Raw genomic sequence first — 17,641 nt, 5'->3', positions numbered from 1 at the left:
GTCCTACAAATCACTAACTTAGACCAGTAACAGAGTATCCAAGTGGAAAGAGCTCTGGATTTGGAGTCAGGAGCCCTGGGTTTGACTTTGGATTTTGTGTGTGTGTGTGTGTGTGTGTGTGTGTGTGTGTGAGAGAGAGAGAGAGAGAGAGAGAGAGATTTCTCTGTTTCTTTATGACTCATTTCCCACCTCTGCAGTTTCCCTTTCAATAAAAAGCAGGTTCACAACTTCATTTTGTAAATTGAATTACCTCTAAGGTTTCATATCAAGTTGGCTGAGATGATAAAAAATAGAACAATCAATTCTGGAGCAGCTGTAGGAAGAAGGCAGGCACACTAATATGCTGCATGTAGTATGTTCTTATTTCACTCTGTTATGTGGAGATAACATGCATATACATAAAAATATGATAGAAAATGACATCAGAATGGATTGGAGCTGCGAACAAAATGTTATGGGAGATGGGAGGGTTGAGGTAAGGGATAGGAGGTAGGCTATGGGCAATGAGGTTTGTAAACTTTAAGATGTGCCTAATACTTATTTGCACTGCTTTCCTCTGGGGACAGCATCAACCAAAAACACAATCTCAGCTCCAGCCTCAGTCCTAACCCAAACATAACCTTGAACTTGACATTAATTCTAATCTGATAATTCTAACCTCAAACCTAATGCATATTCCATAGTGAACCCTGACCTCAAATTCAGCCCAAACCTTAACACTCCCTGTAACCCCATCCAAAATCCAAGGTGGGTGAGGAAGTGGGAGGTAAGAGATTGTGTGTGTGTGTGTGTGTGTGTGTGTGTGATCTTATTGGATCTTCACAACCTTCTAAAATAGATACTATTACGATTCTCATTTTACAGATGAGGAAATTAAGGCTGGTTGAAATTAAATTATGTGACCTACCAGAAAGGATGTGGGAGTGAGAACTGGAAAATGAGCTTCAAGTTGTGGCTTTGGTAGCCTTGGGGAAATTTAGTTTTACTTTCTTCATTTGTAAAATAGGTGTTGCCATACACCCATTCCAGGCCTGTCTGGTTCTTTGGGTTCAGAATTGGAGCACAAGGAGACACTCCTAGAGTGTCTAATGATTATTAAAAGTTTTTCTTAGTCATGGCATAGAAAGGATACTTGGCAAGGACACAGTGTTCCCAGCGTTGATTTGGTTGACCTCAGATTCCTTAACCCCTTTATTGCCCACAATGAGAGACAGAGAGAGAGAGAGAGAGAGAGAGAGAGAGAGAGAGAGAGAGAGAGAGAGAGAGAGAGAGAGAGAGAGAGAGAGAGAGAGAGAGAGAAGCAACTTCCTGCCTCCTCCTAGGCTGACTTTTATATTTAGGCCACAAGAAAGTAACATCAAGTTCAAACAGGAGCCTTAGTCAATAGACTCTAAGTCAATAGAGTCTTCAGGACAGTTTCAACAACTTTTAAGGAAAAACTAGCCTAGCCTAGATGGTGGATTTTGCTCATGCACACATTTCCAGGATAACCTTAATTAGAATTCCAACATTAACTCTAAACCAGAATAATATTGATAATACCAAACTCAGCCCCAATTACACCCTCTTAGTTTCTTCTATAAAATAAAAGATACAAGCAAGATGATTTGCCTTTCCAAATTCTGTGATTCTATGACTTCTTTGGGCCCTAATTTCACCTATTATAAAATAGAGGGATTGATATAGAGGGTCAGTACAGTCTCTTCCAGCTCTGACATCCTATGATTCTTTTGGCATAGCTCTAATTAAGTTCTAATTAGAGCTATCTACCCCCTTCGGTTAACTCCTAGGCTTTTGCAGCAGCCAGCTAATGATTTTCCATACCCTCTTCAATCCTTTGCTGCACAGCTGCTGATCTGATTTTCCTAAAGCACAGATCTGTTCAAGCTGAAATGTGTCTGACTATCTGCAGTATTCGACTCCATATGCTACCTCCTCTACTCCAGAGGTTTTTAAGGCACTGCTTTTTTCTTCTTTCTCATCCTATTAGTCAGACTTCTCCCCTTCCCTTTGTTGTTCAGTCTTCTTCTTAGTGGTTATCCAACTCACCCCATTTGGGGTTTTCTTGGCAAAGATACTGAGTGACTTGCCATTTCCTTCTCCAATACATTTTACAGATGAGGAAACTGAGGCAAACAGCGTTAAGTGGTTTGCCCAGCTAGTGAGTGTCTGAGATTGGATTTGCACTCAGGAAGATGAGTTTTCCTGACTCCAGGCCTAGCATTCTGTGCACTATGGCACCACCCAGCTGCCCCTTCCCTTTGCTGGATCATTATCAGTGCCAGAAGGTCTAAGTGTGGATGTAGCCCAAGGCTCTGTCCTAGTACCTCTTCTCACCCCTCTACACTTTCTCTAGGTCAGGGATTCTTAACCTAGGGATAGATTCCAGGGGGCCTGTGAACTTGGATGGGAAAGAAAGAAAAATTCTATTTTTATTTTCAATAACAACCTGTAACTGAAATTTAGTATTTTCTTCAATTACAGTATTTAAAAAATCATTCTAAGGATAGGCTTCACCATGGGCCAGACCTGCACAACCTGGCAGTAGGTAGGGGCCAGAATTAAAATAGGGTAAACTTCTTAGAGCCACAGATAGGTTAGACTTGAGACAGACTGATGATGGTTGGTTGCCGTGGGTCACATGACAACCCTACACATTTCGCAGGTCGCTGGAAATCCACCTGCAGGCTCAGGGTCTTCGAGCCATATGTTGGTTAGGTCTCCCATAGGCCTGTCAAAGGGGTCCATGATATAAAAAAAAATTACCCTCCTTTGGGTAATTTAATCAATTTTCATAGATCCAGTTATCAGTTTTATGTAGATAACTTCCATATCCAAGGGTGTGCTGGTACATGTTTAACCACCGGCTCTTGGGAGAGGGTGTAGATACATCTAAGTGTAGTTTGCGTTATTGACATTTTCTCCATCACTTTCTTAAGTCTAGAATTCAACAAAACAACCAACTGAGCCTTGATAAGTGCTCACACTGCTTCCACTGGTTCCCACACACTCTTGCCCAATTGATAATATATCTAACCCAGTGTCTTCCCTGAACCTTACTTCCTCATCACCAACTGCCAACTAGACAGCTCAAATAGGATGAGTGATAGATATGGACAGGCAGATAAATAGATAGATGGTATGAAGCAAGTTCTTATTGCACTTCTCTGTTCCTAAAATCCATTATTGTCCCAAAATAGAAGAGATATCAGATATTAAACTGTTAAGAACAGATATATTTATGACTTTTATAGCACATATTTAAAAAAATTTTTAAATAGTGATCAAATCATATCTAAGAAATCATAATCTGACAATACCATGGTAGGAATTCTACCACATAGTATATTAAAATTATCACGGTGGTAAGGCTCTAATTTTTAAAAAATTATAATCAATATTAATAAAAATCAATCCATCAGAAAATAAAAAATGTCATAAGATATATCACTAATGTTAAGTGATTTGTGTAAAATAGCAATAAGATGGTTTTAAGTATTGAAATACATTATGTACATTATACATATATATGTATATATATATATGTATATATATATATATATATATATGTATATATATATATATATATATATATATGTATGTATGTATGTAATGAGGATCTGGCATATGCCCAGACCCCATCATTTTGTTTAGCTAATACTTCTCATCACTGAGGACATTGGAGACATGTTTCTGGGAATTTTTTTTTCATTTTCCTATAGATATTCCTCATATAAAATCTCATATAAAATACAGATTTTGATAGTACTGACAACAATAGCAACTTGTATGTTAATGCTTAGTTTAGCTTTGGTGTGCTAATGTAATGGGGGCTGACCAGTGAGAGTCCAGGGTTTAAGGGCATGAGAGAATTTTCCCTAATAGGTGAATTATACAGAGAATTCCTGGGGCAGCTAGGTGACACAGTGGATAGAGCACTGGCCCTGGAGTCAGGACAACCTGAGTTCAAATGTGACCTTAGACACTTAACATTTACTAGCTGTGTGACTTTGGGCACCCCATTGCGTAGTCAAAAGAACAACAACAAAAAAACGGCAAGGGGATATCAAGTGAAGAAGAATGGCGAAGTATAGTGTAGAGCCTGGAAGAAATTATGCAAGAAAGTTTTTCTGAAGGACTGAAAGGCTTTCTAGCTAGCTTAGAATCAAATGAAAAGGCAGGTTTCAGAGAGAAAAAAAACCTTTTAGTAAAGAGATAGGAAATAACAGCATAGAACTCTCTCCTTCTAGGAATAAGAGCCAAAAAGTGCCAGAATTAAATTCTTGTGCTTGGATTTAACATAATTAAACACAAATGAAAGCTGCAAGCAAGTATAACAACAGCTAGCTGTCGGTTACAACATAAAAGAAGGACCCATTCAGCTTGTGTTCTCTTCCTCTCACCCAACACAAAGGAAGGGAAGAACGATCATCAATGGCAGACAACAGCTAGAGACAAGTAGTGTTGTAAACCAGCTTCACGCTCAGAAGAGAACACCACAGCTCTTCCTCATGGTTACCTCCGTGCTACACTTTCAGCCACAATTCTCTAGTAACATACTATAGAAATGATCCCTGAAAGTATAGTCTTAACCAAATACTCCAACCTGCCCCCAGCGCTGCCAAGCCCACAACCCTCCCACTCATGGTCACCTTTCCACACTCCACTGTCTCCACCCAAAAGCCACCCAGCACTCAGCCAATCCACACCATGTGCCTCCCCAAACCCTTGCACATAGAGCCAAAGGTCAATGGCAGCCCCATGCCCCCAACTCCAAGATTCTGTCTGAACCCTTCAAGCCACACTCTTCCTCATTAACATGCTCCCTCCTTCCAACCAGTCACCTACATGAGTTGAAGAGTTGATGAATTGATGAATTCAAACACACCCTGACCTTTGATAAGTACTTCTGAAGCATCCACTCTGCACATGGCATTTGTTAGAACCTGGGGGAAAATACACAGCCCCAAACCACCACAATCAATCAATCGATTAATCAATAAATAAACATTGTTAAGTGACTGCTATGTGTCAGGCACTTTCTAGAGGAAGAGGACTCAGGCTGAGAGGCTCCTTCTTTTTTCATGCCATCATCAAAAGTTAGGTGTCATTTTGCCAGTCATTTTTTGCTCTAGTTCAGTTATGGTTGAGGTTGTCTTCGAACTTGAGAAATGAGTGATTTCAGGCCTGAGATTCTATCTCCAGGGCCCCCTGGCCGTCAGTCCTGTAAGGAGAGAATTCTGTGCTTTCTTACTCTTCTCATCTTATCTTTCTCTGCTACCAGGTTTTTTTCTCCTCCAAACCTGCCTCTCCACTTGTTTTTAAGCTACCTAGAAAGCCATTCAGTCCCTCAGAAAAAGTCCCCTGCACAATTCCTTCAAGGCTCCATGCTCTATTCTGCCTTCCTCCTTCACTTTAATAGCTCTTTTTTTTGGGGGGGGGGGTTAGGCAGTGGGGTTAAGTGACTTGCCCAGGGTCACACAGCTAGTAAGTGTTATGTGTCTGAGGCCAAATTTGAACTCAGGTCCTCCTGAATCCAGGGCCGGTACTGTATCCACTGTGCCACCTAGCTGCCCCCTAATAGCTCTTTTCACCACTCCCTTTGCCCCATGGTGTCACTCAGTGTCTCCCCAGTGCCACTTCCCCAGAGACACTCACCTCACTGCCTCCTAGTGGCGATCCCCAATCTATGGAGAACCAGGCACCCATGGGAACAGAGATACAGGGGCAAGGTGGTGGCCAGTCATAGCCAAAATATAATCACAGTCATTTCCACCTTTTAATTTTCTTTTTTTTGGAATACACCGTAGTTATCTTTTTTGTCCCCCCACTGGGACCAAATTGGAAGGCAGCCTTGCTTCCACTGGGCAGTTGCCACATTGAGGGAGGGCAATGCCAGGCAACCTCTTGGAGGTATCAGTGGGGGGAGATGGACTGCACACAATCTAATCCAATGGTCCTCCTGTAGGTGGCAACAGGTGATGCCCAGGAAGAGGAGGAGGGCATAGGAAGGAGGAAGGCTTAAGGGGAGGGCCCAGGTGTCATTTTGTCCTAACACCATGGCAAAGAACTAAGGAAGATACAGTGAGTGGTTGGCATGGGAAGAGTTAGAGTGTAGGGGGGAATTGTGTGTGTGTGTGTGAGGGGAAGGGAAGCTAAGGAAGCAGGGGCAGGCAAGAGGAGCCCATCATGTCTAGATCATGGTGAATGAAAGGATGGGTGAGACAAAGCCAGCTTCCATTTGTTTTACTTTTTCCTCTTGTAGAAAGTGAAGTTTCTCAAAGACACAGTGTGTGTGTGTGTGTGTGTGTGTGTGTGTGTGTGTGTGTAGTGGTAGCTTTGGACTGTTTCTCTCTACCTGGGTTCTAACAAGTGCCTTGTGCAGAGTGGATGCTCCAAAAGTGTTTGCAAAAGGTCAGGATGTGTTCTTCCACCATTGTGATGACCAATGTTAGCTTTGGAGTTGGGGAGAGGCAGCCTCCCCCCATTTCTTTGGAGAGCTGGAGAATGAGTCCACAATGTTAAGTGGATGAACAGGTTTTCTCTTTTCCTACAAAAGAAGCAGGTAGTGGGTGAGGTAGAGGACAGGGCTAGAGCTTGGAAGGAAACTTGCATATGAATATAATGTGCATGTATGTTTGTGGTGTTCCTGAGGAAGAGAAGGGTTTTTGGCTTTCTGGCCCTCTTACACCTACAGTAGAGCATATCCCAAAGCAGGAAAGGGTTTTGAGGAAACTCAAGGTTCAGTATGTGAGGGGGGACACCACATACTGTTCTGGATAATTTGACTCTCTAATTCTCCCTGCCTGCCAGAGATGTAGTGGGCCAACCATCCTCTATCCCCCTGTAGGTTTCCTTCTGGTAAGTGAAGGAAGGAAGTTCATAACCTTAGAGGGCCCTTTTTCCTTGACACTCTCCTATATGCAGCCACTGCTCCCAAAGCCTTGCCCAGTCCCTCCAGCTGATCCACATAGTTATTAATTGATTGATTGATTGATTGATTGATTGTGGTGATTTTGGACTGAGTACTTTCATCTAGGCTCTAACAAATGACACACACAAACAATAGATGTTTCAAAAGTGTTTGTTAAAGGTCAGTGTGTGTGTTTGTGACAATTCATCGACTTATCAAGGTGACTGTTTGGAAGGCGGGATTATGTTAATGAGGAAGAGTGTGGCTTGAAGAGTTCAGACAGAAGTCTTGGAGTTGGGGGCATGGGGCTGCCATTGACCTTTGGCTCTATGTGCAAGGGTTTGGGGAGGCACATGGTGTGGATTGGCTGAGTGCTGGGTGGCTTTTGGGTGGAGACAGTGGAGTGTGGAAAGGTGACCATGAGTGGGAGGGTTGTGGGCTTGGCAGCGCTGGGGGCAGGTTGGAGTATTTGGTTAAGACTATACTTTCAGGGATCATTTCTATAGTATGTTACTAGAGAATTGTGGCTGAAGGTGTAGCACGGAGGTAACCACGAGGAAGAGCTGTGGTGTTCTCTTCTGAGCGTGAAGCTGGTTTACAACACTACTTGTCTCTAGCTGTTGTCTGCCATTGATGATCGTTCTTCCCTTCCTTTGTGTTGGGTGAGAGGAAGAGAACACAGGCTGAGTGGGTCCTTTTTCCTTCATGTTATTACCAAAAGTTAGTTGTTCTTATTCTCTTCTGGCTGTATTTTAGGTTATCATTCTGTGTGAGAAATAATGAGTTTTGTTTTGTTTCTGAGATTTATCTTTGGTGTTGCCTAGCTCTTAGTTTTATAAGAAAAGAATTCTCTGCTTCGCTATTCTCATGTGATCTTTTTCCTGCAACAGTTTTTGTTACATTTTCCTTTCCTTCTTTATTTTAATAGCTTTTTTCATCACTCCCTTTGCCCCATGGTGTCACTCAATTTTTTCTCACTGCTACTTCCCCAGAGACACTCAATTTTACTGCCACCTAGTGGCAATCTGTAACCTATGGAGAACCAGGCAGTAGAACCCATGGGGACAGTGATGCAGGGGCAAGGTGGTGGCTAGTCATAGCCAAGATATAATCAGTCATTTCCATCTTTTAATTTCCTTTTTGGAATAAACTTTTCTTATCTTTTTTGTCCCCCTGAGGCCAAGTTGGGAGGCACTTACTTCCACTGGGCTCTTCCCAACATTGGGGGAGGGCAATACCAACCAACCTGTTGGAGGCATCAGTGGGATGATGGAGTGAATAGAAGATGAACCCAGTGTTCCTGCTGTAGGTGGTAACAGGCGATGCCAAGGAGGAGGAGAAGGGCATAGGAAGGAATGGGATGTAACAGGAAGGTCTAGATGTCATTTTGCCCTGACACCATGGCAAAGACCTGAGGAGATGCAATGTATGGTTGGCATGAGAGGAGTTAGAGTGTAGGTGGGAGTTGTATATGGGAAGGGAGGGCATTGGAGGGGAGGGGAAGTGAAGGAAACAGGGATAGGAAAAAGGTTCCCATACACAGTGTGTATGTTTGTGTGGTGTGTGTGTTTTGTGGTGCTTTTGGGTTGTGTTTCTCTACCTGGGTTCTAACAAGTGCCTTGTGCAGAGTGGATGCTTCAAAAGTGCTTATTAAAGGTAAGGATGTATATGGGGGTAGCTGTGTGGCTCAGTGGCCCTGGAGTCAGGAGGACCTGAGTTCAAATCCAGACTCAGACCAAACACTTGACACTTACTAGCTGTGTGACTCTGGGCAGGTCACTTAACCCCAACTGCCTTAAATTTTGTTTTTAAAAAGGTAAGGATGTGCTTCATCATTGTGATGACCAATGTCACCTTTGGAGTTGGGGAGAGGCTGCCTCCTCCCTTCCTTTGGAGAGCTGGAGAACAATGAGTCAAAAATGTTCAGTGAATGAACTGCTTTTCTCTTTTCCTACAAAAGAAAGTTCACTGTGTGATGAGTAAGGTAGAGGAGCAGGGCTGGGGGCTGGAGGGAAACATATCTATATGTATTTCTGGATATGACTGCAATGTGTATATATGTTTGTATCTGTGTGTATGTTTGTGATGTCCATGAGGAAGAAAAGGTTTTGGCTTTGTAGCCTCTCCCACCTAGAGTAGAGCATGTCTCAAATTAGTGAAAGGTTTTTGAGGAAACTCAAGGTGCAGTACCTGAGGGGGGAGATACCACATGGTGTTCTACCTCATCTGGTCTTCCCATTCTCCCTGCCTGCCAGAGGTGGTGGGCCCGCCATCCTCTACCTCCCTGCAGGATCCCTTCTGATCAGTCAGTGGAGGGAGATTCTAGTCTCAGTGGTTCCCAGCTCCTTGACAGTCTCCTAGATGCAGCCACTGCTCCCAATGCCTCCTCCAGCTCCTCCTGCTGGTCTAAACCCCTCTGTTCCTTTCCAACAACCATAAAGGTGCCATGGGGGTTTATGTAGCTATCTGTTCTTTTTTTTTTCTCTTTCTAGAGTATGTGGAGGGATACTGGAGGAAATGTTGGTGATTTAAACCCACCCCAATCCTCCCCCAAGAAGAAAAGTTAACAAAGGATTGAAATCCCCATGATTATATTTTGGCAATAAATAGAATCAATTAGCAAAGGAGGTAAGTCTGATTCTGAACCTACCTCCATCCTGTCACTCACAAGGAATTAAGTATTTTACAAATTTTTTGTCTCTAGGGGTGAGGATGAGAGTGGGTTTAAATCCCCAACTTTCCTTCAACCTAGTCTAGAAAAAGAAGTAGAATATTAAAATAATTAAATATTTAAAATAATACATAATTAAAATAATAAAATATTAAATGGATCTTTTTCAGATCATGATGCAATAAAAATTACATGTAATAAAAGGCCATGGAAAGGGTGACTAAAATTAATTGGAAACTAAATAATCTAATCCTAAAGAATGAATGGGTCAAAAAAAAAACAAATCATAGAAACAATCAATAACTTCATAGAAGAGAATGTAATAATGAGACACCATACCGAAACTTATGGGATGCAGCAAAAGTGGTCTTTAGAGGAATTTTTATGTCTCTAAATGTTTACATGAATAAAATAGAGAAAGAAGAGAACAATGAACTGGGAATGCAACTAAAAAAGCTAGAAAAAGAACAAACTGAAAATCCCCAACTAAATACCAAATTAGAAATTCTGAAAACCCAAGGAGAGGTTAATAAAATGGAAATTAAGAAAACTATTGAACTAAAAAATAAGAGCTGGTTTTATGAAAAACCAATAAAATAGATAAACCTTCAGTTAATTTGATTTAAAAAAAGAAAGAAGAAAACCAAATTACCAGCATCAAAAATGAAAAGGGTGATTTTACCACCAATGAAGAGGAAATCAAAACAATACTTAGGAGCCATTTTGCCTAACTGTATGCCAATAAATTTGACTATCTTAGTGAAATGGATGAATATTTACAAAAATATAAATTGCCCAGATTAACAGAAGAGGAAATAAAGTACTTAAATAACCCCATCTCAGAAAAAGAAATTGAACAAGCCACCAATGAACTCCCTAGAAAAAAATCTCCAAGGCCAGATGGATTTACAAGCGAATTCTATCAAACATTTAAAGAAAAATTCATTCCAATGCTATATAGAGTATTTGGGAAAATAGGTGAAGAGGGAGTCTTACCAAATTCTTTTTATGATACAGATACGGTGCTGATGCCTAAACTTGGAAGAGTCAAAACAGAGAAAGAAAATTATAGGCCAATTTCCTTAATGAATATAGATGCAAACATTTTAAATAAAATATTCACAAATAGATTACAGCAACTTATCTTGAGAATAATACACTATGGTCGGGTAGGATTTATGCCAGGAATTCAGGGCTGGTTCAATATTAGGAAAACTATCAGCATAATTGATCATATCAACAACAAAACTAACAGAAACCATATAATTATCTCAATCGATGCAGAAAAAGCTTTTGACAAAATACAACACCCATTCCTATTAAAGGCACTAGACAGTAGTATAGGAATAAATGGGGTCTTCCTTAAAATAAGTAGCATCTATCTAAAACCTTCAGCAAGTATCATATGTAATGGGGACAAGCTAGAAGCATTTCCAATAAGATCAAGGGTGAAACAAGGATGTCCCTTATCAGTACTGTTATTCAATATGATACTAGAAACATTAGCTTTAACAACAAGAGAAGAAAAAGAAATGGAAGGAATTAGAATAGGCAAAGAAGAAACAAAGCTATCACTCTTTGCAGATGATATGATGGTATACTTAGAGAATCCTAGATAATCAAGTAAAATACTACTTGAAATAATAAACAACTTTAGCAAAGTTGCATATTATAAAATAAACCAACATATATCATCAGCATCTCTATATATTACTAACAAAGCCCAACAGCAAGAGAAAGAGAAATTCCATTTAAAGTTACTGTAGGGGCAGCTAGGTGGTGCAGTGGATAGAGCACTCGCCCTGAAGTCAGGAGGACCTGAGTTCAAATCCCATCTCAGACCAAACAGTTGACACATACTAGCTGTGTGACCCTGGGCAAGTCACTTAACCCCAATTGCCAAAAAAAAAAGTTACTGTAGACATTACAAAATACTTAGGAGTCTACCTGCTGAAACAAATCCAGCAACTATATGAACACAATTATAAAATACTTTTCACACAAATAAGGTCAGATTTAAATACTTGAAAAAACATCAGTTGCTCATGGGTAGGCCAAGCTAATATAATAAAAATGACAATTCTACCTAAGTTAATTTATTTATTCAGTGCCATACAAATCAAACTACCGAAAATTATTTTATAGAGCTAGAGAAAAATAATAAGATTCATTTGGAAGAAATAAAAAGAATTGCTAAAGAAGGTGGCCTACCCATTCCAGATCTTAAATTTTATTATAAGACAGCAATCATCAAAACAACTTGGTAGTGGCTAAGAATTAGAGTGGTGGATCAGTGGAATAGGTTAGGTATGCATGACATAATAGTCAATGACTATAGTAATCTACTATTTAATCAATCCAAAGACCCCAGCTTCTGGGATAAGAACTCACTATTTGACAAAAATTGCTGGGAAAACTAGAAAAATGTATGGCGGAAACTAGGCACAGACCAACATCTTACACCCTATACCACGATAAAGTCAAAATGGGTAAAGGATTTAGATATAAAGACTGATACTATAAGCAAACTGGGAGAGCAAGGAATAGTTTACCTTTCAGATCTATGGAGAAAGGAAGAGTTTATGACCAAATAAGAGATAGAGAACATTGTGAAATGCAAAACAGATAATTTTGATTACATTAAATTGAAAAGTTTTTGCACAAACAAAGCCAATACATCCAAGATTAGGAGGAAAGCAGAAAACTGGGAACAAGTTTTGCAAGCAGTGTCTCTGACAAAGGCCTTATTTCTAAAATATATAGAGAACTAAGTCAAATTTATTAGAATACAAGTCATTCCTCAATTGATAAATGGTCAAAGGATATGAACATGCAGTTTTCAGAGGAAGAAACTAAAGGTATCTATATTTGTATGAAAAAATGTTTTAAATCACTATTGATTAGAGAAATACAAATCAAGATGACAAAATGAGGTACCACATCACACCTATCAGATTGACTAATATGACAAAACAGGGCAATGATAAATGTTGGAGAATGTGTGGGAAAATTGGAACACTAACGCATTGTTGATGTAGTTGTGAACTGATCCAACCATTTTGGAGAGCAATATGCAACTATGCCCGAATGGCTGTAAAAATGTGCATACCCTTTGACCCAGCGATAGCACTTCTAGGTCTGTATCCCAAAGAGATCATACAAATGGGAAGAGGACCCACATATACAAAAATATTTACAGCAGCTCTTTGTGTGGTGGCAGAGAACTGGAAATTGAGGAGATGCCTATCAATTGTGGAATGGCTGAGCAGGTTGTGGTATATGAATGTAATGGAATACTATTGTGCTATATAAGAGATGATGAGCAGGCAGAGTTCAGAAAAACTTGTATGGACTGATGCTGAGTAAAATGAGCAGAACCAGGAGAACACTGTACAGCATAACAGCCACATTGTGTGATGACTGATCTTGATAGACTCGGCTCTGCACAGAAATGCAAGAATCTAGGATAACTCTAAAAAAACTTATACTGGAAATTGCTATCCACATCCAGAAGAAGAACCATGGAGTCCGAATGCAGATGGAAGCTTACTACACTCTCTCCTTTTCCTTTGTTCTCCTTCTATTACCCATTGGTTCTCATTGTTCTTTAGATCACGACTAATGGGAAAGAGGATTAATATGAGTATAAGTAGAACCTGTATCAGATTATACACCATGGGTGTGGTGTGGGGAAAGAACTAGGAACCAAGAAAATTTAAAACACAAAAGCTTATTGTGGAAATAAACTTTAAGAACTAAAAGCAAATCAATTATAAAAAGTAAAAAGAAAAATCAGCAACACTAAAACATAATGCACTTCATTGACACCAGACAGTAAATAGAGCAGATAGTACATATTAGAAGAAAAGGCAGGACAATCTTAAGAGGCTACTCAACAGCAGACAGATACAAGAACAACTTAATCTAACCTCACATTGTAACACGAGTAGATTAAAGGAGAAGCCACTTAGCCCGTGTTCTCTAAAAAAGGGAAAGAACAATCATCAACAATAGACAACTGCTAAACAAACAGTGCCACAAATTAGCTTCATGCTCAGAAGAGAACACCACAGCTCCTCCTTGTGGTTACCTCCATGCTACACTTTCGGCCACAATTCTTTAGTAACATACTATAGAAATGATCCCTGAAAGTATAGTTTTGACTAAATACTCCAACCTGCCCCCAGCGCTACCAAGCCCACAACCCTCCCACTCATGGTCACCTTTCCACACTACTGTCTCCACCCAAAAGCCACCCAGCACTCAGCCAATCCACACCATGTGCCTCCCCAAACCCTTGCACATAGAGCCAAAGGTCAATGGCAGCCCCATGCCCCCAACTCCAAGACTTCTGTCTGAACCCTTCAAGCCACACTCTTCCTCATTAACATACTCCCTCCTTCCAACCAGTCACCTTCATGAGTTGAAGAGTTGATGAATTGATGAATTCAAACACACCCTGACCTTTGACAAGCACTTTTGAAGCATCTGCTCTGTACATGGCACTTATTAGAACCTAGATGAAACTACATAGTCCAACACCACCACAATCACTCGATCTGTTAATCAATAAACACTTGGTAAGTGCCTACTATGTGTCAGGCACTTTCTAGAACCTAGGAGGAGATGCACATCCAAAACCACCATCACACACACACACACACACACACACACACACACACACACACACACACACACACCCTCCTGTGTCATTGAGAAACTTCACTTCTACAAAGGAAAAATGGAAATCTGTGGAGCCCTGAGAATCCAATGTACAATGTAGAGAAGACAGCAGGGTATTATTGCCAGTTGGGAAAATGGGGAAAGGCCTCCTGTGGACCCTACACTTGGGCTGAGCCATTGTAGGAGCTTGGAGTTCCGAGAGACTGGCTGGACCAAATCAAGAGGGAGAACATTCCAGGACATGAGGAGAGGGACATGTGCAAAGGCAGCTAGAGGTGCAGTTTTGTGACCAGGGAAGGTCAGGCAAGGAGTTTGTTTTGTCTGGAGTGTAGAGTGCATGAGGGGGAGCCAGGTGCAATCAGGCTAGAGAGGGAGGCTGAGGTAAGATTGTTTATTTCATGCCATCCATGCCAAAGACTGGAGTTTATACTTGATGCAGGTAGTAGTTGGGAGTTACTCAATCTTCTTGAGCCAGGGAGCAAGTAGTGCTTGGGTCTGGGAGCTTTCAGGGATCATTTCTATAGTATGTTACTAGAGAATTGTGGCTGAAAGCGTAGCACGGAGGTAACCATGAGGAGGAGCTGTGGTGTTCTCTTCTGAGCATGAAGCCGGTTTGTGACACTTTGTCAGCAGCTGTCACCTACCATTGATGATTGTTCTTCCTTCCCTTTGGGTTGGGTGAAAAGAAGAGGATACAGGCTGAGTGGCTCCTGCTTCTCTTTTCTCAGGTGGTGACTTAAAATTAGGTTAAGTGGTTTTGTTAGGTGTATCCAGAGGTAATGTCCTGCCAAGGTCCTGACCTCTAGCCTGAGCCTCTATCCACTGGGCCACCTAGCTGTCCCTAAAGTGCATTACCACTTGATTTTCATGTACTGTTTTCTCTCCTTTTCTTCTTTCTAGACTAGGTGGAAGGATATTGAGGGAAAAGTTGGAGATTAAATCCATTCCCCATCTCCCCCCAACCCCCAGTCTAAAATTAGTAAAAGGTGAAAATCCCTGTGAACCACAGGTTGGAGATAGGTTCACAACTAGACATTGCCTCCTTTTCCACTTGACTTTATCTCACCTATGAAATTCCTCAGCCTAACCCATTCAAAACACTCCTCTGCACAATTTCCCACTTAGCCCCTGCTACCCTTCACTCTCCATTTATGGCCAAAACATAATCATGGGGCTTTCCATCTTTGTGAATTTCTTTTCTTGGGGGAAAATGAGTGTGGCTTTAAATCACAAACATTTCACCTAGTATGTCTCCACCTACTTGAGAAAGAGAAAAAAAGAAGAGAAGAAAGTCATACACCATCCCCCGCCTCACCCTGCCCCCACTCCACTGTTAGGGTGGCAAATGAGAAGAAAAGAGGGATTTGGACCAGCAGGAGGGACTGAGCAAGGCATTGGGAGCAGTGGTTGCATCTGGGAGAGTGTCAAGGACCTGGGACCCACTGAGACTATAAACTCTCTCCACTGACTGACCAGAAGGGTTCCTGCAGAGGGATAGAGGATGGCAGGCCCACCACACCTCTGGCAGGCAGGGAGAATGGGAGGACCAGATGAGGTAGAACACCATGTGGTGTCTCCCCCCCTCCCACATATTGCACCCTGAGTTTCCTCAATATCCTTTCACTGTTTTGGGAGATGCTCTACTGTAGGTGCAAGAAGCCCACAAAGCCAAAACCAAACCTCTCTTTTCATGAACATCACAAACCTACACACACATTGCAGTCACATCCAGACCTACATATAGCTATGTGTTTCCCTTCAGGCTCCAGCTCTGCTCCTCTACCTTACTCACCACACAGTGAACTTGCTTTTGTAGGAAAAGAGGAAACCCATTCATTCACTGAACATTGTGGACTTGTCCTCCAGCTCTCCAAAGAAATGGGGGGAGGCTGCCTTTCCCCAATTCCAAAGCTGACATTGATCATCACAATGATGAAGCACATCCTGACCTTTAACAAGCACTTTTGAAGCGTCCACTCTGCACAGGGCACTTCTTAGAACTTGGGTAAAGATATGCAATCCAAAACTACCACAAAACACACACGCACACCACACACTGTGTCTTTGAGAAACTTCACTTACCACAAGTGGAAAAAGTAAAACCAATGAAAGCCACCATCTGGCTTCATCTCTCCCATTTTTTCATTCTCCACAATCTAAATGATCTAACACAACCTACCCCTGCTTCCTTCACTTCCTTTCCCCTCTCATACACAACTGTCCCCTGCACTCTTATTCCTCCCATGCCAACCACACACTGCATGGTCTTTGCCTTATGATGTTAGGGCAAAATGACATCTGGGTCCTCCCGTTAAACCCTCCTCCTTCCGATGCCCTTCTCCTCCTCCTGGACACTGCCTATTGCCATCTACCCAAGACAATTGGGTTTGTCTTCTGTTTAGTCCATCTCTGCTACTGATACCTCCAAGAGGTTGCCTGGCATTACCCTCCACCAATATGGGCCCCTGCCTCCCAACTTGGCCCCAGCTCCCAGACCCAAGCACTACTTGCTCCCTGGCTCAAGAAGATTGAGTAATTCCCAACTACTACCTGCATCAAGTATAAACTCCAGTCCTTGGCATGTCTGGCATGGAATAAACAATCTTACCTCAGCCTCCCTCTCTAGCCTGATTGCACCTGGCTCCCCCTCATGCACTCCACACTCCAGACAAAACAAACTCCTTGCCTGACCTTCTCTGGTCACAAAACTGCACCTCTAGCTGCCTTTGCACATGGCCCCTTCCTCATTTCCTGATATACTCTCCCTTTTGATTTGGTCCAGTTAGCCTCTTGGAACTCCAAGCTCCCACAGTGGCTCAGCCCAAGTGCAAGGTCCACAAGAGGCCTTTCCCCATTTTCCCAGTTACGAATAATCCCATGTTCTCTTGTCTGTGTTGTCCACTGGATTCTCAGTGCTCCATGGATTTCCATTTTTCCTTTGTAGAAGTGAAGTTTCTCAGTGACACAGGATGTGTATGTGTGTGTGTGTGTGTGTGTGTGTGTGTGTGTGTGTGTGTGTGTTCCATGGTGGTTTGGACTGTACATCTCCACCTAGGTTCTAGAAAGTGACTGACACACAGTAGGCACTTAACAATGTTTATTGATTAATTGATTAATTGTGGTGGTTTTGGACTGTGTACTTTCACCCGGATTTTAATAAGTGCCATGTGTAGACTGGATGCTTCAAAAGTACTTTTTAAAGGTCAGGGTAAGGGGCAGCTAGGTGGTGCAGTGGATAGAACACCTGGATTCAGGATGACCTGAGTTCAAATCAGGCCTCAGACATATAACACTTACTAGCTGTGTGACCCTGGGCAAGTCACTCAACCCCCATTGCCCAACCAAAAAAAAAAAAGGTCAGGGTGTATGTTTGA

At 41.7% G+C, this 17,641-nt stretch overlaps 3 non-coding genes and 1 pseudogene across 3 annotated transcripts; 2 read left to right on the top strand and 2 right to left on the bottom strand.

The window, feature by feature from the left end:
• Nucleotides 1-4,373: 4,373 nt before the first annotated feature.
• Nucleotides 4,374-4,590, bottom strand: LOC144458149 (small nucleolar RNA U3). Its single transcript, XR_013487699.1, has one exon. It is a non-coding gene; the product is annotated as a small nucleolar RNA U3 (small nucleolar RNA).
• Nucleotides 4,591-7,388: 2,798 nt separating this feature from the next.
• Nucleotides 7,389-7,605, top strand: LOC144458148 (small nucleolar RNA U3). Its single transcript, XR_013487698.1, has one exon. It is a non-coding gene; the product is annotated as a small nucleolar RNA U3 (small nucleolar RNA).
• Nucleotides 7,606-13,546: 5,941 nt separating this feature from the next.
• Nucleotides 13,547-13,745, bottom strand: LOC144458153 (small nucleolar RNA U3; annotated as a pseudogene).
• Nucleotides 13,746-14,763: 1,018 nt separating this feature from the next.
• Nucleotides 14,764-14,975, top strand: LOC144458151 (small nucleolar RNA U3). Its single transcript, XR_013487701.1, has one exon. It is a non-coding gene; the product is annotated as a small nucleolar RNA U3 (small nucleolar RNA).
• The last annotated feature ends 2,666 nt before the right edge of the window (nt 14,976-17,641 follow it).

The sequence above is a fragment of the Phascolarctos cinereus genome, unplaced genomic scaffold (genome assembly GCF_003287225.1).
Source record: "Phascolarctos cinereus isolate Bilbo 61053 unplaced genomic scaffold, phaCin_HiC Scaffold_5;HRSCAF=322, whole genome shotgun sequence".
In the NCBI taxonomy this organism is placed as follows: Eukaryota; Metazoa; Chordata; class Mammalia; order Diprotodontia; family Phascolarctidae; genus Phascolarctos; species Phascolarctos cinereus.
Note: the sequence above shows the minus strand (reverse complement) of the source record. Positions and strands in the feature narration are given on the sequence as shown.